At 39.7% G+C, this 22802-nt stretch overlaps 1 pseudogene; it reads left to right on the forward strand.

Moving 5' to 3' along the window:
- Positions 1-8609, forward strand: part of LOC132405263 (cationic amino acid transporter 2-like) — a 34728-nt pseudogene extending 26119 nt beyond the window's left edge.
- Positions 8610-22802: the final 14193 nt, after the last annotated feature.

Below are 22802 nucleotides of genomic sequence, written 5' to 3' on the forward strand. Positions count from 1 at the left end.
AGCACTATTTTTGGCTAAATCACTGGGTTACAGAATGCAGGCAAAGTTCAGGGTTATTTATTTGTATACAATTGCTCCCTTGCCAAAATCAGCTTTCACCTGAGAGCCGATGTCAGTCATGATGGAAACCGCAACACGACACCACAACGCATGCCCACGGCCAGCCTCAGAAGCGACTCACGACGCTCACAACAGCAACACCAACCAGAGAAAAAGGGCAGGGCAGCTCTATTTCGAGCGGTCACATACTGCTGATCACCATCAGCATGTGCAGGATTGGGACAGATCTAACTGCCACCCAACAATAAGAGATAATTAAATCTTATTGTAAAGACGTACTTCAAGACACCCATCAAACCCTTTGCTGCAGTTAAAGGACAGTGGTGACTATATCACGTCCATTTAGGAGAGCGCCAACCACATCATCAAGAATAATCAGCATCCTGGAGGCTTAGGTGTTACTACTTCGTATCTTCTACCCAGCATTAGGGTAAAAAAAGATACGGTCAGCCTAATCCTGCTGCGTGGAAAGAAAAGGGGGATGTTATGGTCAAGAGATGACGCCAAACGTCATCAGGAAGCGGCAAGGAGAGGGAGAGAGCAAGAATTGGATGAGGCTAGGGTCGCATGACTCCAGGATCAAAGAGTCAGGTTTAAAAAGATGAGAGAAGAAGAGACAGAGGAGGTGAGGCATGCACGTCTCCAAAATGACAACAACAGGCACAGGAGGAGGAGAGAGGAAGAGACAAAGGAGCTGAGAAATGCACATCTCCAGGATCAGTGACAAAGAACAAACAGCAGAAGAGATGAAGAGACGGCGGACAAAAGGACTGCACATCTCCAGAGTGACAACAAGAGACACAAGGGTGGCAGATCAACCAGAAATTATGCCATCAAAAGTGTCCTTCATTAAACGAGGACAAGCTATATTTGTCTTGCTACGCGTCGTTCTTCTTTAATAAACTGAGGTTTTCTTCTTCAATTTCCAAAGCAAAGTGATACCAATAGCATTCAGGAAAATTTAATGTTCATTCTGGTCATATCAGTCTGCACTACCCTTCTCTCAAGGATCACCACATTGTCTAGTCTTTACTAAAACTATTCTGGTCATAGAGTCAACTAGCTTGAGAACAGGGCCTTAGGCCCACTGAGTCTTCACGGACACTAAGCACTCATTTACACTAATCCTTCAGTAATCCTGTTTTTTCAAATTGTTCTCTCTTTCCCATCAACTCCACATGGACTCTACCACACAGTTACACATGGGAGAAAATTTGCAGCAATGAAAAACTCGCAACAGCGTAAGATAAACAGCATTCACAAGAGAACCTTAAGTTCAGTTTAAATTTCAAACTAAATTATTATCTAAGTACTCCTATATCACCATATACTATCTTGAGATTAATTTTCTTGCAGACATTTACAGGAAAATAAAGAAATACAATAAAATTTCTGAAAAACTATTGAAAAAAAAAACAAAGACTGACAAACAACCAATCATTTTAGTTTCAATATTTCTGCCATTAGATCCAAGATTTCAAGGTGCCAACACCCAAAAAGTATCAAGTTCCTTCTCTAAAATGCATTAAACCTTCCGAAAGCTCTTTGACCAAACATTTGGTCATCCGTACCTGTTTCCCATGATGTTAAATTTTGCTTGAAGGTGGTCCTGGGAGCTTTTGCTCTATAATGTGCTATATAAAGGCAAGTTATTATTGCTGCAACACTTTCTATTTCAATTTTCTGTAACTCTTTTGTTAGCAAGGAAAATAGAATGATTATGTTAAAATTACAGTGAACACATTATTTCTCATCTCAGTCTCTTGATCCGCCTTTCTGCTCGGTTACACTTTGGATCACAAAGTAGCCTATCGACGTTTGATTTTACTATGAAAGAACTTATAAATGAAAGAACTTCAACAGAACCTGAGGAGATTTTAAGCTATTTTTATTCTGTCATATTTCACCTTGATTCTCTTTGTGGTTATCTTCCCAGGTGAGGAAGTGACAAATCCTCAGAAGTCCATCCCAGTTGGGATTATGTCATCTCTCCTCATTTGCTTCTTGGCCTACTTTGGGGTTTCTCCTGCACTGAGCCTTAGTATGCCTTATTACCTCCTTGATACCAAGAGTCCACTCCCGAAGACGTACCAGTACAGGTTTCTCCTGCTATCCGAAGGTAGAGCGTTCCTATGAAACCGCTTGTAAGCCGAAATGGTGTAATGCAAAGAAGCAATTACCATTAATTTATATGGGAAAAACTTTTGAGCATTCCCAAACCCAAGAAATAACCTACCAAATCATACCAAATAACACTAATGTATAGTAAAAGTATGATATAATAAATACACAGCCTACATAAAGCAGAAATAATGTATATACTGTGTAGTTTCACTTACCAGAATCGGGAAGACAGTGAGCACACTGGAAGGTTCACGCATTTTTCTATAATACAGTTCTTCGTAAGCACTCAAAGCGTCCTGCAAACCTGCCCTAAACCTACGTGCCTTTTCAAAATTAAAGTCATACTTTTCTACAATCATTGCAGCACTGTCAATTGTAGTGAAAATCACACGCAGTTCAAAGCTGTGGCAGCTTGATGCTGAGTGTTTGTTTTGCTGAGAGCAAAACAAACGCTGAACACTATTTTCACTTCTCGCCTTTTCTCATAAAAGCGAAAATCCTCTTCGGATTTCTTTCAGTTAGTGTAAACAAGTACTAAAGTAGGTCTTTCATAAAAGTGAAGTGGCATAAAGTGAACTTTTGTAAAGTCGGGGTACCTGTATATTGAATGGGGTGCTGCCAAATATTTTGTGGCTATGGGCTCACTGTGTGCCCTTTCCACCAGGTAAGGTGTGAAGAAAATCTAATTCCCCCCACCCCCAGTCAAATAGAACTGACAATTTCAACTTACATTTAAGGGGCAAGAAGGCTTCTGTCTTCCAACTATACCAGGACTGCTCATTATTTATAACAATGGAGAAGTACAGAACTGAGCAAAAGTCTTAGGCACATATACAGTATATAGCTAGGGTGCCTAAGGATTTTGAATAGTACTGAAGTAATTTTATGTATCACACTGTACTGCTGCCACAAAAAACATGTAAGTGATAATAAACCTGATTCTGATATGGGTCTGTTTTGTGGACTGAGAGTGGGAAGGGGGGCAGGGAGTGGGGAATCATGGCTGGGAACAAGGGAAGGAGTGGGAAGCACCAGAGAGGCCTTCTGCAATGATCAATAAACCAATTGTTTGGAATCAAATTACCTTGCCTGGTGTCTCGGGAGTTGGGGTGTGTCTGCACCCGCACCACACCCTGTCCTTGGCCCTCCTTCTCTGCCACCTGCCCCACACCCTTCTTGTGATGCTTCATCCTCGCCATTCCCAACATCCTTAGCTGCTGCCAGATTTACAAACTCACAGCCTGCTCCACATTGACAAATACAGTATTGTGCTAAAGTCTTAGGCACCTTAGCTATAAGTATGTGCTTAAGACTTCTGGCACAGTACTACAAATAAAAATTAAATTAAATAACTGCAAAAGAGAAAAAAATAAAGAAAAATAATTGTGAGATGTAGTGTACATGGGTTCATTGTCTATACAGAAATTTGATGGCAGAAGAGAAGAAGCTGCTCCTGAAATGTTGAGTGAGTGTCTTCAGGCTCCTGTACCTCCTCCTTGATGACAGCAATGAGACGATGGCATGTCCTGGATGATCAGGGTCCTTAATGATGGATGCTGCCTTTTTGAGGCATCACCTTTTGAAGGGGTCCTCAATGGTTTGGAGGCCAGTGCCCATGATGGAGCTGGCTGATTTTACAACCTTCTGCAGCTTTTTCCAATCCTGTGCAATGGCCCCTCCATACCAGACAGTGATGCAACCAGTTAGAACGCTCTCCATGTACACATGTAGAAATTTGCAATTGTCTTTGGTGACATACCAAGTTTCCTCAAAATCCTAATGAAATTGCAGTTGACATCAATATGTTGGGCCCATGATAGTTCTTCAGAGATGTTGACATAGTTGATCCCTTGATGAGGACTGGTGTGTTTCCCCTTGACTTCTCCTTCATGAAGTCCACAATCAATTTCTTGGTCTTACTGATGCTGAAGGTAAGGTTGTTGTGACACCACTCAACCAGCTGATCTATCTTGCTCTTGTATGCCTCCTTGCCATTATTTTATTCCTACTTTATTCCTGTAAAACTGCAATATTATAAGCCTTAACCACTAGTCCAACATTTTTGTTGCAATACTCCATCAGCACATAAGAAATAGGTATAGGAGAGACTATATGCTCCCTTGAGCCAGCTCTACATGTTGGTCAGGTTGTGGGTAATCTACTCAGTCTATTTTCCCATTCTAACACCATGCTCTTTGATGTCCCTACTGTACAAAGTCTTGAATATACTTAAAGGACTGCTTATCCACCTTTGAGATTCATATCCCTCTATGTAAATAAGTTTCTTTTCCTCTCAGTCAGAGAGAGAAAGCCTGAAATAAAACAAAAAAAAATGAATGTAATACTCAGCTGGTTGGGAGGCATATGTGGGGAAAGAAACAGAGATAATAACAAAAGATGCTGAAAATAGTCAGGATGCAATGGAGTATCAGGAGAAAGACTAGAATCACAGATCAGAAACATTGATGCTTGTTTCCTGTTCCACAGACACTGATTTGTTGAATATCTCCTACATTTTTATAATTAGAGAATAGAATAGAGTCATAGAAAAGTACAGCATAGAAACAGGCTCTTTGGCCCATCTGGCCCAAGCTGAAACATTTAATACATATAGAAGCAGAGAAGGAGTCTGAGTTTTATCTCAGCATTTTGTAATACAATTTTTCTAGAATGATTCTAGGAATGAAAGAGTTAACATATGAGGTATGTTTGATGGCTCTGGGCTTGTACTTACTAGAGTTTAGAAGAATGAGCCCTTATTGAAGCCTATCGAATCTAGAAAGGCTAAGATAGAGTGGAAATGGGGAGGAGGTTTCCTGTCATGGGAGAGTCTAAGACTCTCAGAATACAGTAACATCCTTTTAGAGCAGACATGAGGAGAAAATTCTTTAGATAGATGGTGGTGAATCTGTGAAATTCATTGTCACAGAAGTTTGTGGAGGCCTAGTCACTGGGTATATTTAAAGCGGAGGTTGATAGGTTTTTGATTAGTCAGGTCATCAAAGGTTATGGGGAGAAGGCAGGGGAATGGTGCTGAGAGAGATAATAAATCAGCCATGATGGAATAGAGGAGAAGACTTGATAGGCCAAATGGCCTAACTTTGCTTCTATGTCTTATAGTCCTATGGTACGTAAAGACTTCTTCATCATCAAATCATGATTATGAGTGAGTTTACAATTATATCTTTGTACAGACAAAGATAAAAAACAATACAGATAAACAGAATTCATATATATTTCTTTGCACAGCCCCACGTTCTGACCAGTTGAACAGATTTAAATGCTGGATTTTGAAACAGTACCTGCATACGTCCTGAATATGTGAGTGAATACATACCCTCAGATGCAGCTTACACATATTAGTTGATCTCCGAGGATCATCACCTGTTTGTGGTAGAGCGTCTTGTGAATTCCTGAGATCCCGTCGGTGGCCAATATCCATGAGCGTGTGAATGACTGGAAGATGCAATCAGTCAGAATATTACAATAAACAAAACTAAAATAAAGACTGCATTGAATTTAAAGGTGACTATAGTAACTCATAGCCCCTGAAAGGGTCACATGCAGCAGTAAGGCCAAGGGGGAGGTTCCATATAAGAGAGAGATTCAACTAGGACCTGAACAGCAGAGCTGGCAGAAATGATATGTCACATCAGCAGTGAAGGCAGAGGAAGACTGCAGTCAAGAAAGGTCCCCAGTCATCTTGCTCTTCATGGCACTGCACCCTGACCCTGATCTGTCAAGGACTGAGGGGTGGCAGCCCATGCATCAACCTCCCCACATTAAGCCAATCATCCTCAGGCATTCTCCATTAACAGAATTACCCTGACATCCCAGAATAGTTATGTGGATTCCGGGTCGACCACCTGAGGACCCACCAATAGAAAACCCTTAAGAGGACATCATGCTCGGCTTGAGTGATCGCACTTTTATATTAGTTGACATTGCTGTGTGTGTGTGTGTCCCAACTTATATCCTCTAGCCTGCTGACATCCATATTAACACTCACCGAATGCATAGGTCTAATAATAATCTGCACACATCTACATTAATCCATTAATGACTCCAGTTGTACCTAGTACACTCAGTGGTAACTTTATTAGGTACACCTGCTTGTTAGTACAATATCTAAACAGTCAATCATGTGGCAGCAACTCAATGCAGAAAAACATGCAGACATGGTCAAGAGGTTCAGTTGCTGTTCAGACCAAATAGAAGAATGGGGAAGAAATGTGTCCTAAGTGACTTTGACCGTGGAATAGTTGTGGCTGTCAGATGGAGTGGTTTCAGCATCCCAAAGACTGCTGATCCACTGCAATTTTCATGCACAGGTCTCTAGAAATTACAGAGAAACTTGCAAGAAACAATAAAACATCCAGTGAACAGCAGCTTTGAGGGCAAAAACACTTTGTTAATGCGAGAGGTCAGAGAATGGCCAAACTGGTTCAAACTGACAGGAAGGCAACAGTAACTCGAATAACCACATGTTACAACAGTGGTGTGCAGAGGAGTAGCTTTGAAAGCACAATTCAACAGCAGCAGAAGACCACAAACGTCCACTGAGTGGCCTAATAAATAGCTACTGAGTGTATGATTACCCACTTAACTAACACAGAATTCAGCAAGCACTGCTCATCATCTTCTCACTTTAGTCTTTGCCTTGATTTTCCGTTTAATTATTATTTTATTTCCCTACAGCCTATTGGGTTCCATGTTCCCTTTACCCTGTATTCTGTTTGCAATAGCGAGGAATGGTTTGTTTTCCAAAGCCTTAGCGAAACCGAGTAAACTTCAGACTCCAGTCCTTGCCACAATTATAGCAGGAATCATCTCTGATAAGAGACAATTTAGATTTAACCTCATTCTGCTTATTATTTCCAAGTAAAAATTTGTTTGTAAATAACCAATATGTAATCCACTTCTGTCAATAGTTTTTCAGTCAGAATATCTCTTCATCAATTTCAATTCTATATATGAAGGAATAATTCCAGTTCTGCAGCATTATTAAAGAAAACCTTTTGCAGCATTATTAATTAATTTATTTATTGAGATACAGCACAGAATAAGCCCTTCCAGCTGTGCTGCCCAGCAGCCCCAGATTTAACCCTAACCTAATCATGGGACAACAATTTAAAGTGACCAATTAACCCACTAACTGGTATGTCTTTGGACTGTGGGAAGAAACCGGAGCACCTGGAGGAAACCCACACAGTCACAGGGAGAACGTACAAACTCCTTAGAGGGAGTGGCAAGAATTGAACCCGGATCACCTGTACAGTAAACCACTGTGCTAACCACTACACATTATTGCTATTGGGAATAATATTTCCAGTAGAGACGACTAATCATTTCTCAGAGTATTCATTTCCTGCTGCCCTTAATTCTCATTCTGTTCCCTTCCCTCCTTGTGGCAGTTGCATGATCTTTTCACCCATTAATTGGTCCACCAGGATTCAACCAAACTACTGTTACTGATACATGAATCAATGCAAATAATGCTGGTTATTACATGCAGAGGTTATTACATCATAGAAAAGCCGGATATGATCTTCATGAAAGAGTATTATTTACCTGCGGTTGCAAGATAGTCATCGAATGGGGAAGTGGAGTGTTTAATCTGATGACTGTACTATTGTGTGAAATTTTATTATTGCATACAAGGAAGGATCTCAGTTCATTTATGTAGTGACTTGTAGGTGACATATAGAGAGGCGAAGGTGTTCAATGAGATAGTCACACATGAACTCCGTTATGCTAAATATTCTAAGCTTCTTAAATATTGTGGCATAGAGTCATAGAGCACTACAGCACTGATTCAGGCCCTTCAGCCTATTTAGTCTGTGGCGACCTGTTATTCTGCCCAGTCCCATTGACCTGCTCCTGAACCATAGCCCTCTATATCCCTCCTATCTATGTACTTATCCAAACTTTGTTGAAATGCTGCGGAGGAGCCTGCATCTCCCACTTCAACTGTTAGGTTATTCCACACTCGCACAACACTTTTGAGTTTAAGAAGCTCAGCACATTGGCAACATTCAATCTAATTTATTTTAAGAGCATTTTTCATATAGGGTATTTAATTAAATATAAAACCTAAACTATTCCCTAATGATCTTTTTTAAACTGCTTTTAGCTATAATAGCTTGCCTTCTTGACTTGAAAGCATTGGTTGATATGATGTCCATTGGAACACTTCTAGCCTATACTCTAGTGGCAATATGTATCCTCATTTTGAGGTAAGAACACTACATCTGTGTACAGGAAAATGCAGTTCAAACATAATAAGGATGGACATTTAACTTATCATTATATTTTTTTAATACAATAGGTACCAACCAGATCCTAGTTTTGAAGCTGAGATTGAAATGTTCAAAGGGCTACAGATTTCAGAGACTCCTAAACAAGGTTTCAGTTTGAAGTTGTAGATTCTTCCTCTTCAATTCCCCACAAAACGGTAATCAATTATTGTGACATACTGCGTAGGGTTAATAGGTGAGTATCCAGAATTAGAATTAGGTGATATATGCCATGAAATTTGTTGATTTCTGTAAGCAGTACTGTGCAATACATTAAACAAATACTACAGTTACAGTGTGAAATATATAAAAAATAAATAAACAGTGCAAAGAGAGAGCAAAATTAGGGAGGTATTGTTCATGGGTTCATGGACCATTCAGAAATCTGATCACAGAGGGAAGAAGCAGTTCACAAAACATTGTATATGTTTCCTCAGGCTCCTGTACCTCCTTCCTGTCAGTAGTAATGAGAACAGAGCATCTTCTGGGTGTGGTCGGGGGGGGGGGGTGGTGATGGGGTGGTTCTTTTGAAGATGTCTTTGATGGTGAGCCAGCCCATGATGAAGCTATCGGAAAAAGAATTTGTCACAAAAATTATTACTTCACAAGGCATATTACTCATCTCATACATAACATGATGATACTCATTCTGACTGTAGTCTGGCCCAAGTTATTTGATCCTTCAGTGTCTTCAAATGAAAGGTAAGGTAAGGGTGCTGAGGAAGAGGATTTCTTGGAATGTATGCGGGATGGTTTTCTGAACCAACATGCCGAGGAGCCAACTAGAGAGCAGGCCATTCTAGATTGGGTATTGAGCAATGAGGAAGGGTTAGTTAGCAATCTTGTCGTGCGAGGCCCCTTGGGTAAGAGTGACCATAATATGGTGGAATTCTTCATTAAGATGGAGAGTGACATAGTTAATTCAGAAACAAAGGTTCTGAACTTAAAGAAGGGTGACTTTGAAGGTATGAGACATGAATTAGCTAAGATAGACTGGTAAATGATACTTAAAGGGTTGACGGTGGATATGCAATGGCAAGCATTTAAAGACCGCACGGATGAACTACAACAATTGTTCATCCCAGTTTGGCAAAAGAATAAACCAGGGAAGGTAGTGCACCCATGGCTGACAGGGGAAATTAGGGATAGTATCAAGTCCAAAGAAGAAACATATAAACTAGCAAAAAATAAGCGGCACACCTGAGGACTGGGAGAAATTCAGAGACCAGCAGAGGAGGACAAAGGGCTTAATTAGGAAAGGGAAAAAAGATTATGAGAGAAAGCTGGCAGGGAACATAAAAACTGACTGTAAAAGCTTTTATAGATACATGAAAAGAAAAAGATTGGTCAAGACAAATGTAGGTCCTTTACAATCAGAAACAGCTGAATTGATCATAGGGAACAAAGACATGGCAGACCAATTGAATAACTACTTTGGTTCTGTCTTCACTAAGGAGGACATAAATAATCTTCCGGAAATAGTAAGGGACCGAGGGTCTAGTGAGATGGAGGAACTGAGGGAAATACATGTTATTAGGGAAGTGGTGTTAGGTAAATTGAAAGGATTAAAGGCAGATAAATCCACAGGGCCAGATGGTCTGCATCCCAGAGTGCTTAAGGAAATAGCCCAAGAAATAGTGGATGCATTAGTGATAATTTTTCAAAACTCCTTAGATTCTGGATTAGTTCCTGAGGATTGGAGGGTGGCTAATGTAACCCCACTTTTAAAAAAAGGACGGAGATTTGCTTTGGCCAACTCCTCCCTCATACCACTGTAAATTTCCTTTACTCCGTTGAAATATTGTTACGTCAGACTTTACTTTCTGGCTATCAAACCTCAAGTTGAACTCAATCATACTGTCATCACTGCCTCCTAAAGGTTCTTTTACCTTAAGCTCCTTAATTACCTCCGGTTCATTACATAACACTCAATCCAGTATAGCTGATCCCCTAGTAGGCCCAAAAACAAACTGCTCTAAAAAGCCATCTCGTGGGCAATAAGCAAATTCACTCTTGAGAGATCCATTACCAACCTGTTTTAATCTTCCATGATTATCATAATGTTGCCCCTTTTGACATGCTTTTTCTATTTCCCGTTGTAATCTGTGGTCCCCATCACAGCTACTGTTGGGAGGCCTGTATACAACTGCCATGATGGTCCTTATACCCTTGCAGTTTCTTAACTCAGCCCACAAGGATTCAACATCTTCCTACTGATTTGATGCCATTCTTTACCAGCAGAGCCATTCTCTACTCCCAATATGCAATATTTGCTATTATTTTCTATCAGAAAAGCAATTTCTTACCATGTTACCTCTGCTGCTTTACATTTTCATAATAGACAAGCCTAACATGATCCTTCTGTAAACATCCATCTGAAGTCCACATGGTTCACAAGAACTGCTTTGTCCTCATGTATTACCTAAACAAAAATTCCATCATGTTAGTTAGTCATGATTTTTGTCTCCTACCCAATGACTCACCCAAAGACTGTTAATTTGTCCTGTGTTCTTGTTTCTAGAATGTTGAACAGTGAAGGTTATCAGTGAAAGAAGCAGGCAGATTCATCTTTTCTCCTTATTTTGAGAAATGAACTGCAACATTTGGAATTCTCCTTTGTACCACTCATGGAACTCAGGATGATTGGATAATTATGGACAATATCGCTGCAATTTAAACTCTTATTCCCTCAATAAACTCATTAAATCCCAAAGGCCTTAGTGACATAAATTTAAGTAAGGAAGAATTTCTACCCAATTCTAAAACCCCTCTGGCATTGGTCATATGAACTGTTTTCCTGCTTCATTTTATTCAAAATCTTTTCCTCTTCTGGAGATCATTGTATGTGACTTCCCTCATACAAATGTACTTTGCCTGTACCCAAATCATCTCCATTTTAATGAGTGCCAGTGACGTTTTTGCCTGACAATTTTTCTTATAGAACCAGGCCAATTTTCTGGTCAACAGCTCCTCCTCTAAACAATTTTGTTCTAACTTGACCTTTGACCTAAAGTAAAATTTAGGATATTTTGACATTGCCATTTACTCCATTTGACCTACTTTAATATGTGTGCATTTCAAATAAACGTGCCATGAAAATTAAACCTGAAAATTTTGGTAAATTATTAAGTATCATCAATTTAATTAGTTAATACATGTACATCAAAAACATACAGTGAAACGTGTCATTAACAACCAGTATATCCAGTTTTTGCAGTTGTTGTAAATCCAGAGCAATGAAGACAAAATGCTGAAGGAACTCAGCAGGTCAGACAGCATTTATGGAGCAGAATAAATAGTTGATGTTTTAGCTGAGACCCTGATGAAGGGTACTGATGGAAGTTCTTGGCCTGAAACGTCATCTGTTAATTAATCTCCCTAGATCACAGGTTCCCAAACTTCTTTATGCCATTGACTCCTATCATTAACCAAGGGGTCCGTGGGCTCCAGGTGGGGAACCCCTGCCCTAGATGTTGCTTGACTTCTTGCATTAAATGTTCATTTATCACCATAAGCCAAAAAATATGTTGGGGGCCGCCAGTGCCATGAAAGCTTTATAATGACTTTATACTGTACTTTTTCACAGTCGTCATAATTTATATTCTAAGTGGAATGATGACTTATGGGTTGAAAACTATCAGAGTAACAATGATTGGGAGTGTTGGCTTTTTTGTACCTGTCATACTGGCATCAATATTCATTGTATTTGTTATCTGGAGCCAACCTCAAAATCAGAAGAAGGCCATGTTTATGGTAAGGTGATGGTAGGAAATAATGGACTAGTAAACAATGAGATAGATATCTGATATTTTATTTAAATACTTGTGTTATTAACTAACAATGTAAGTTTATCTCTATTGTGGAATAGAATAGGATGATGTAATTCTATAGATTTGACCATTACTTCAATAATGTTCTGTTAAAATGATTGTTATCAATGAGGTTGTCAATATATATATATTTGCTCTGTTTAAAGGTTCCCTGCCTACCATTTCTGTCAATATTCAGTACTTTGATAAACATTTACCTCATGGCACAAATGAGTGTAGCCACATGGATTCGACTGTCTATCTGGACGGCAATTGTTAAGACTCTTCATCATAGTTAAATGCCTCATTATGATACAGGCTGACACAGTTGTAATCTACACTCAGTGGCCACTTAATTAGTTACACCTTACTGCTGCTTGTTAATGCAAACATCTAATCAGCCAATCATATGGCAGCAACGTGATACACAAAAGCATGCAGACATGGTCACAAGGTTCTGTTGTTGTACAGACAAACATCAGAATGGGGAAGGAATGTGACCTAAGTGATTTTGACCACGCAATGATTGTTGATGCCAGATGGGGTGGTTTGAGTATCTCATAAACTGCTGACTTTCTTGGATTTTCAAGCACAAAAGTCTCTAGAGTTTACAGAGAATGTTGGGGAAAACAAAAAAAAAATACAGTGAACAGCATTTCTGTGGGCAAGAACACCTTGTTCATGAGAGAGATTGGAGGAGAATGGTTGGACTGCTTCAGGCTGGCAGGAAAGTGACAGTGACCATGCGTTACAACAGTGGTGCGCAGCAGAGCATCTCTGAACGCACAACACATCAAACCTTAAAGTACATGGGTAACAGCAGCAAAAGACCACAAACATACACTTTGGCCACTTTATTAGGTACAGGAGGTAGCTAATAACGTGGACACTGAGTGTATATCAAATTGCAATTCAATGAATCTGCATCATTTTATATAAGTTGTTTGAATAAATTAAGATTGATTAGATTAGCCAAATCTTAATTTCTTGCTACATGAGCAGAAAAATCTCTGAAGCAGTAAAATTCTTTACAATAAAAATAAAAGGCATGATGAAAGGTCTGTCCAAAATGTCCACAATACTCTTTTCCATAGATGCTGCCTGGCCTGCTGAGTACTCCAGCATTTTGTGTGTGTGGCTTGGATTTCCAGCATCTGCTGATTTTCTCTTGTTTGTGAAAACAATTATTTATCCATTTCCTACGTACTGACTGCATCTCTCTTGTTCTTCCTTCACTCATTTTCTCTCTGTTTAACCCTTCCTATTAGTGTTCAATGAAGTTCATCTTTAAGTTCAGTTCAGTTTCAGTTTATTGTCATTTAGAAACCACAAATGCAATGCAGTTAAAAAACGAGACAACATTCTCCAGAGTGATATCACAAAAGCACAACAAAACAGACTACACCAGAAAATCCACATAATGTTTGTTAATCCCCAAATCCAGTGTCTGGAGCGTGTATATTAATATCGCGCTACTATCTTAATGTGTTCCCCAAAAAGGAGCTCCAAATCCACAAGACAAAACAAGACTACCCAGACACACCAAGTTAGAAGACCAACTCTACCACCCAACAAACCAAAAACTAGAGCTACAAGATCTACACAAAACCACATAGTTACATACAGTTATATTTAACATATAGTTACGACAGTGCAGATAATACCATAATTGATAAAAAACAGACCATGGGCACAGTAAAAATAGTCCAAATATGTTAAAAGACTATAAGTTCGAAAGAAACCACCACACAGTTTCCACAAGTCCTCAGGGTCCCGATAGACTCGTCATCCCACGCAGGCGGGAGAAGGGAATACCCCCGCTATGGGCTTCTACGGCGTCGGACTGAGCCTCGCAGACGCAGCACACAGTGAATGCACCCCGACCGCAGTGGACTCTGGGTCCGTAGAACCTCCAAGCCGCTGACCATCCCCTCCGGCACAGCCTCTCTGAGCACCATCCTCTGCCGAGCGCACTATGACACTACCGCCAATGGCCCCTGGCAACGCAACCCTGAGGACTGGGGGCCTGTTCTTCTCAGCAGAGACCCGGACCTGACACCCTTCTGGAGATTTCCAGATGTTCCTCTGTGCTCCCACGTCTGTTTTTCATCAGATTTGGATTGTGCACGGCACCCCGTTTAACAAATAACAGATATCAGCTCCAGAGTGGCTGCTGCAAACTGCATCATACCGCTATCTTGGATGTTTAATTAATTAAGTTTAATTAATGACAAAAGATGAAATCCAGGCAGTTGCTGCCTTGTTTATATTATGCAGTCAGTTTTGTTGTTGCTGGTCAACTAAGAAAAACTTTACTCTCCTTTCCTGCACGTTACCAATACTGAACAATACAATTTTCTGCACTGTTTACAGGTTTGCTATGGTATCCAGCACAGCGTGGTGGGTCAGCAGCCTTGACAACGCTCTGTCCCAAGTCCATTTGAGATCACATGGCCAACAGGGGAAGAGCATGAAGATGACAAAGTTTAAAGGAACCAAAGACTAGGAGAATGAAAATGAGCTCAGCCAACTGAATGACTCACCATATTTTCCAATGCCAGCAGCAATTTATCCCTACGCAGCATCTCTAATGTAAGCAAACATCCCAAGATGCTTCATATTCAAAATAAATTTATTATCAAAGTACATACATGTCACCATATACAACCCTGAGATTTATTTCCTTGTGAACATACTCAATAAACTCGTAACAGAATAATAACCAGAATCAATGAAAGAAGCCCGCACTTTCACAAGGTTATGATAGACATAAAGTCACAGAGTAATACAGCACAGAAACAGGCCCCTCCTGAAATTATTCTCCCTAGCTTGAGATTTCCCCACCAGGTAAAACAGCAATTAAATACACTCAGGATTTCGTACATTTCAATAATGTCCTCTGTCAATCATCTAAGTAGAGGATGAATTCCCAAACAAATGAATTTTTCTCACCAGATTGGGCTTTCAACCAGTGTTCAAAAGACACCAAACTGTGCAAATACAAAAATAACTAAATAATACTAGTAAATATATAAGCAATAAATATGGAGAACATGAGATGAAGAGTCCTTGAAAGTGCTCCATATGACTAATAAATACTAAATGCATCCTTTACAAAAGAGAAGGTGGAATGGTGGGTATCGATTCCACTGCATGGTAAAGGTTTTGTTCTCCAATATAGTCAGAAATACGATGTTAAAAATGGATTATTGTAAAGAAAATTTAATATCTTGATTTAAGAAGTAGGATATAGGCAATGTGGCTTCTCAAGCCTGCTTCACCATTTTGAAAGATTGTGGCTTTTCTGATGTTGTCCTCAACTCCACTTCTGTGGTCAGCTTTCCATAGCGCTGATTTCACTTAGGTCCAAAAGCTTGTTCCTCCCAGCCATGAATGTCCTGAATAATTTAACTCGCAGAACACCCTGAGAGAGAGAGAGAATTCCGAAGACTACTATCATTCTGTGAGAAGAAATTCCTATTCAAGTAAGCTTAAGTGGTGCCTACCCTCTCCCCCCCTTATTCTGAAATTATTCTCCCTAGCTTGAGATCTCCCCATCAGGAAAAACAGCGATTAAGTACACTCAGAATCTTATATGTTTCAATAACATCCTCTCTCATTCACCTAAATAGAGGGTGAAGTACCAATCAATTAATTTTTTTTCTGAGAAGACAACTTCCAATCCAGAGCTTAAGTTGGAAAGCCCTTCCTGTGTTGTCCTGGAGTCTATTCTGCCTTAAGTATCAAAATGAAAACCATACGGTACTTCATACACAGTCTCATCAGTCAGGTACAGTTGCGAATAATAGATGAACAGTCTCAACCCAAAATAATCAGTTGGCCCTTTCCCTCCATAAATGATACTTGATCCACTGAGCTGTTTCTGCAGCTCGTTTTTTTTTTTGCATATCTGGTTTCAAAATTCTAATTCTATAAGAAAATAACTCACTACATGTGTAAGGAAATTAAATTCTGAAAGAGATGCAGATCAACCATTTCTCAATGAAAAAGAAACATATAGTGCATATCATTACTTCAAGTCATCTAAAATGCTTTTCGTCATTTGATTGCGGTAGAATGGAAAATGGTATACATTCAGCAGTATTTGTGGAGAGTAAAATAGTAAACATTTCTTTATGTACCACACACAATAGCCAAATTGTACAAAAGAAGGTCTCACTCTCACTGGGTTATGATAGAGACATAGAGTCAAAGTAATACAGCACAGAAACAGACCCTCTGGCCAAACTGGTCCACCACCCACAGGATCCCCCGGACGGATGCTGCTCGACCTGCTGAGTTCATCCAGCTTGTTTGTATGACAGGATCCTCCCTGCTAGTCCCTGTTGCTCACATTCAGTCCATAACCTCTAAATCCCTTCTGTCAAATGTCTCTTAAATGTTGCAATTGTACCCACCTGGACAACTTCCTCTGGCAGCTCATTCAGGTACAAACACTACCCTCTGCGTAAAGAAGTTATTTCTCAAGACGTAAGAGCATAAGAAATTGGAGCAGGAGTTGGCTGTCTGGTCCATTGAGCCTACTATGCAAATTCTATCAAATTGTGCCTTAAATTTATTTAATGAGGTAGCCTCGACTGTTTCCCTCTGCAAAGAAATGCAGACTCACTACGCTCTGAGAAAAAAAACTGTTTCTCCTCAACTCCATCCTAAATCTATTTCCCCGAATCTTGAGATTATGCCCCCTATTGATGGTTGTTGACTTCAGGAGGGCACGGAGCGACCACTCCCCACTGAACATCGACGGCTCCTCTGTAGAGATTGTTAGGAGCACCAAATTTCTTGGTGTTCACCTGACGGAGAATCTCATCTTCTCCCTCAGCAACAGCTCCACAGCAAAGAAAGCCCAGCAGCGTCTCTAAATTTTGCAAAGGCTGAGGAAAGTCCTTCTCCCCCCCCCCCCCCATCCTCATCACACTCTACAGGGGTTTCATTGAGAGCATCCTGAGCAACTGCATCACTGCCTGGTTCGGAAATTGCACCATCTTGGATCGCAAGACCCTGCAGTGGATAGTGAGGTCAGCTGAGAAGATCATCAGGGTCTCTCTTCCTGCCATCACTGACATTTACACTACACGCTGCATCCACAAAAGAAACAGCATTATGAAGGACCCCATGCACCCCTCATACAATCTCTTCTCCCTCCTGCCGTATGGGAAAAGGCTTCGAAGCATTCTGGCTGTCACGACCAGACTATGTAACAGTTTCTTCCCCCAAGCCATTAGACTCCTCAATCCCCAAAGCCTGGACTGACACCTTGCCCTACTGTCCTGTTTATTATTTATTGTAATGCCTGCACTGTTTTTATGCACTTTATGCAGTCCAGTGTAGGTCTGTAGTCTAGTGTAGCTTTCTGTGTTGTTTTTTTTTATTATTACATAGTTCAGTCTAGTTTTTTGTACTGTGTCGTGTAACACCATGGTCCTGAAAATCGTTGTCTCATTTTTACTATGTACTGTACCAACAGTTATGGCCGAAATGACAATACAAGTTGACTTGACTTGACTATTTCTAGTTTCACTTACCAATGGAAACAATTTTAAAAAATGATGAAGTAATCTGCTGCTATGATACTGGATGTGTGATAAGTATTGTCTAAAATGTCAGGGTGAACTCCTCCACCTAGTATAAAGTAGTGCCTTGCGATCTGTAAATTGCATCTGAGGAGACAAATGGAACCTTGGTTTAACGTCTTATGCAAGAAATACTATGTCTGTCAGTACAGCATTCCTTTAAAGCTACACTGGATTGTCAATCTACATCTTGGCCTCAAAGTAGTTTCTTAATCTTACAGACCACTTGTTGACCCTTGATTAAAGAAGCTGCAGGCAACATATTGCTGCATTTAGATATTTCTATGTCATGCATCTATTTGAAACACCTTTATTTGCCTATTCAGATCTAAAGAAAAGCATGAAATACAGACTTACATCACACTTAATTTGTAGCATAGTTTTGCTCACATTCTCAACAGAGCCACAGTGGAGCAGATGCTTCATTTTGGATTTTCACTGGGTGGGAATGGTGAAATCTTCATTTTAATTGGGGCATTCTGGATTGAACACCAGAAGATATATAAAAATGAACACCAGGAAAAACAAATTTACAAAGAAGATGAGTTAAGTTAGTATTGTTAAAATTTATCCACATAGTAATACTATGAACTGACTGATTTTAAGTAGCTTTTATGGTTTTGATATTAGGTTATCAAAACATATAACAGTTAAATAGTTAAATAGATTGGTAACTATTTAAACAAATATGGAGATTGATGATGTGAGTAACTGGTTCCTGACTCTATGAAACTCAGTGGAATAGGAGAATCCAGTTTGTGTTAATGCTGTCTTTCCTGCAACATAGTGGTGCTCTAACCCTTATTTCCCTAAAGACTTGGTTATGTACTCATTAAGACACAGAAGAAGGCTATTTGATCCAGTATTCTTCTTCTTCCTATCTCCCTGTTCTTTCTCACATTCCAACCTCCCCTCTATACCAAGAGTTAACCAACCCGCTGGTCTTGGAATGTGGGAGGAAAACCAGAACACCCTTAGGGAACCCATACAGTCGCAGAGGGAATTGCAGACTCCGTACAGATGACATCTAAAATCATTGTTCATTTTCTTGTCACCTTTTTAAATTACAAAGGATTACATGGACTATGCAGCACAGAAACAGACCATGCAATCCAAACAAACCATGCACTCTTTTAGGCCTAGCTTGCGCCTCGTTTGATTTTTTATCAACAGTTAGATTATTTTTGATATGTGTCACAGAAAAAGACTAAACAAGGGGGAGGGTGTTCTAACAGGTCTTTGCCAAGAGTGCTCTGAGTAGTACATTAAGTGACTGTGACCAGGCCAGGGTATTTCAGTCTTTCACTTAACTGTAGAGTCATACAGTACTACAGCACAGAAATAAGCCCTTCAGCCCATCTAGTCTGTGCTAAACTGTTGTTCTGCCTTGTTCTATTGACCATAGCTCCCCCGTGCTCCTCCCATCCAAACTTCTCTTAAGTGATGGCGTTTAACCCTGCATCCGCCACTTCCACTGGCAGCTTATTTCACACTCTCACCACACGCTGAGTGAGGAAGACCCCCTCACGTTTCCAATAAATATTTCACCTTTCACCGTTAACCTATGACTTCCACATCTAGTCTCACCCAACCTCAGTGGAAAATACCTGCTTGCATATACCCCTCATAATTTTGTATACCTCTGTCGAATTTCCCCTAATTCTCCTGCACTCCAGGGAATACCACTAACTATCAGAAATTCACTGATGCCTGTTTACAACCCTCTGGTAATGGATAAGATTGTCTTGAGAAATTTAACCTCTGGATTACAAGAGTTAACCCTTCGGTCAACCCTTTAGCAATATCACTGCCTGGCTTCTATGTACTGCAGGAACTTATTGTGAGTTTTTTTTTAATTTACAGAATAAACATCTTGGAAATCTGTGTTTCAACAAAAAATAATTAGGAAACTTCTCAGTGGGCAATTAAGCATGTAAAGTCCTTGAAACAGTCTCTTACTGTTTCACCATAGCATTGAAAATGTTTCCCTTTTGAGTACAGTATGTACTCTATTCCCAGTAAAAGTTATTTTTGAACCTGCTTCAATAATCTAATCAGAAATGGCATTTGTAATAATTTCCAAATGGGACAGTTAAATGAAACAAATTCAGTGCTTTAAGAGCAAATGGAGGTGTTAAGACTATAAGACAGCTTTTCTCAACCTTCTTGCCCTGGAGGAACCCTTGAAATAATTTTCAGGGCTCAGGGAACCTCTGCATAAAAATTATTGTATCTAGCACTCATGATACATTTGCGTGATCAGTAAGTTGTAGATATAATAATATAAAAATAATTGCTGGTGCTAATTTGAGTAGAGAATGAACTTTTAGCAAACCTTTCTAAAAAAAAGAGAGTCAACCTTAGCTTAACTTTCTTGAAATTAATCTTTTTCTTTCCTTTTCGTAAGTTTTAAAAACTCGTAAGGCAATCATAATAAATTTCCCAATTCTGGGTCGAATTTCAGATAAGCACACATGGATTTCACCTTCAAATGAAATGAGACAATTTTTATCCTTGCTCTTGATGCTTGTTAAGCAAGAAAAAGCATGCTCACACATGTAAGAAGTTGAAAACTGTAGCAAAATATTCATTATTTCATATGAATGGCAGGATACACTTTTTTCACAGAAATCCAGAACTTGTCCAGGAGCAGATCAGTAATTCCCATCTTGAGAGCATGATCAGAATGCAGCTCACCTAGTTCTTCCTCTTCTCTCAAAGTCAAGTTCTCAGGCTGAGCAGAAGATTCAGAGAAAGTGTCTCTCACCCAGTCATACGCTTGTGTTGAAAGAGAAGAAATACGGTTCAATTTTGTTCTGCATTTCTTCCAGGTGGTTTTCAATAGCACTTGAGACCTTTTGATATTCTTCTGCACTCTTAAGTCCAAGCGGCAGTGGAAATATTTCAAGATTTCCTTTTGCAACATGATTTTTCCAAAGATTCAGTTTCCTTTTAAATCAAAGAATCTTATCACTTGAAGTCGAAACATTTTCTTCAAGTCCTTGCAGAGACTTGTTCAGCTGGTTCATATAATGAAAAATGTCTATGAAGTAGGCTAGCTTCTGCACCCATTCTTCATCTTCAAAGAACTTAGCAAAATATAGCCTACTATTTGCTTGAAAGCACTCCTGCAGTTCACCTTTCAGCTCAAACACCCTGCTGAGAACACTTCCTCTTCTAAGCTACTGGATTTTCTGTATGTAGCAGGAGATTGGTGTACTCTTCATCCAGGTTTCAATACAGCTTTTTAAACATTCTTGAGTGAACTGGTCTTAAAAGCTTCTAAATAACTTGCTTCCTGGGTCCTATTATTGACTCTGACCTCATTTTCAAAAGCTTTAATCTGTTTGTTTTGAGATTCCAATAGTCAATTAAAATAACCAGCTCTTTTACATATCATAAGGGTGTCATTTGTAGTTCAGTGTCTTTTCAATTTTGCTGAGCCATTGCTACATTTGTACAGTGTTTGCCACAGGGTAGGCACAATGGAATAGGACAACTTCAATCGCCAGTCCACGTAAAACGCATTGATAAGTAAATTCCGTTGTAAAGACAGACTTTCTTGTGTCTGTTGTTGCACTAGTGCAGCGAAATGACTTTGATTGTATTTCTTCATCATTAATGTTATCAGAATTGTCTGTATGCCTAAGCCTAGAATCCCCCTCTTCCATCTCACATCTCTGAAAAATCACCACACTGTACTGCCTTTACAATGATAATTTCCCTCCAATTTTTTACTGCACTGGTAGTTTGTTTGCTCCCATAAGCCAGTCAGTGGTGTAAGTGGAAGTTGGGGGAGGTAATTTGGGAGGGAGGGGTTTTTGTCTCAGCCCAAGTTGGGCGAATGCATTCAATGCTTGGAAAACGCACTCCACGCTATTCAACAGCCTACCGTCCTCTGTGCAATACAACGCTCCCCAATTACCAATGGCCTCCCCTATTTCATATCAAAAACTGAGAATGGACTCAGCCAAATAAACATGGTCCAAATGCACACTGCCTTATTGGGCTGAAATTGCAAAGGGGGCTGCTCAGTCACCGCCCACCACTGCGCCTGTTAGCATCACGCGTAGCATTAAGTTCAAAAAGCGATGTTTTTTAAAAAATTGTGACCTCTCACAGAACCCTAATTGAGAAACCCTGCTATAAGACATAGGAGCAGAATTAGGCCATTTGGCTCATTAAGTCAGCTCTGACATTCAGTCATGGCTGATTTATTATCCCTCTCAACCCCATTCTCCTGCCTTCCCCCTGTAAAATCTGATGCCCTGGCTAATCAGGAGCTTTCAATCTCCACTTTAAATATGACCTCCGGACTTGACCTCTGCAGCCATCTGTGATAATAAATTCCACAGATTCACCACCCTCTGGGTAAAGAAATTCCTCCTCAAATCTGTTGTAAAGAGATGTCCTTGTAGTCTGAAGTTACACCATCTGATCCACACTCTCCTACGTTTGGAAACATCCTTTCCATATCCACTAGAATCAAAATCAGTTTATTATCACTGGCATATGTCATAAAATTTGTTAACTTAACAACAGCAGTTCAATGCAATACATATTATAGAAAAAGAAAAACAAAATAAAATTAAATAATAAATAAATAAGTAAATCCAGTATACGTATATTGAATAGATTAAAATCATGCAAAAACATAAATAATTGTATATTAAAAAAGTGAGATAGTGTTCATGGGTTCAATGTCCATTTATGATATGGATGGCAGAGAGGAAGAAGCTGTTCCTGAATCATTGAGTGTGTGCCTTCTGGCTTCTGTACTTCCTACCTGATGGTAACAGTGAGAAAAGGGCATGCCCTGGACACTGGAGGTCCTTAATAATGAACACTGCCTTTCTGAGATCCCACTCCTTGAAGATGTCTTGGCTAGTACCCAAGATGGAGCCTCCTACCTTTTTTAC

The sequence above is a fragment of the Hypanus sabinus genome, chromosome 15 (genome assembly GCF_030144855.1).
Source record: "Hypanus sabinus isolate sHypSab1 chromosome 15, sHypSab1.hap1, whole genome shotgun sequence".
Classification (NCBI taxonomy): domain Eukaryota; kingdom Metazoa; phylum Chordata; class Chondrichthyes; order Myliobatiformes; family Dasyatidae; genus Hypanus; species Hypanus sabinus.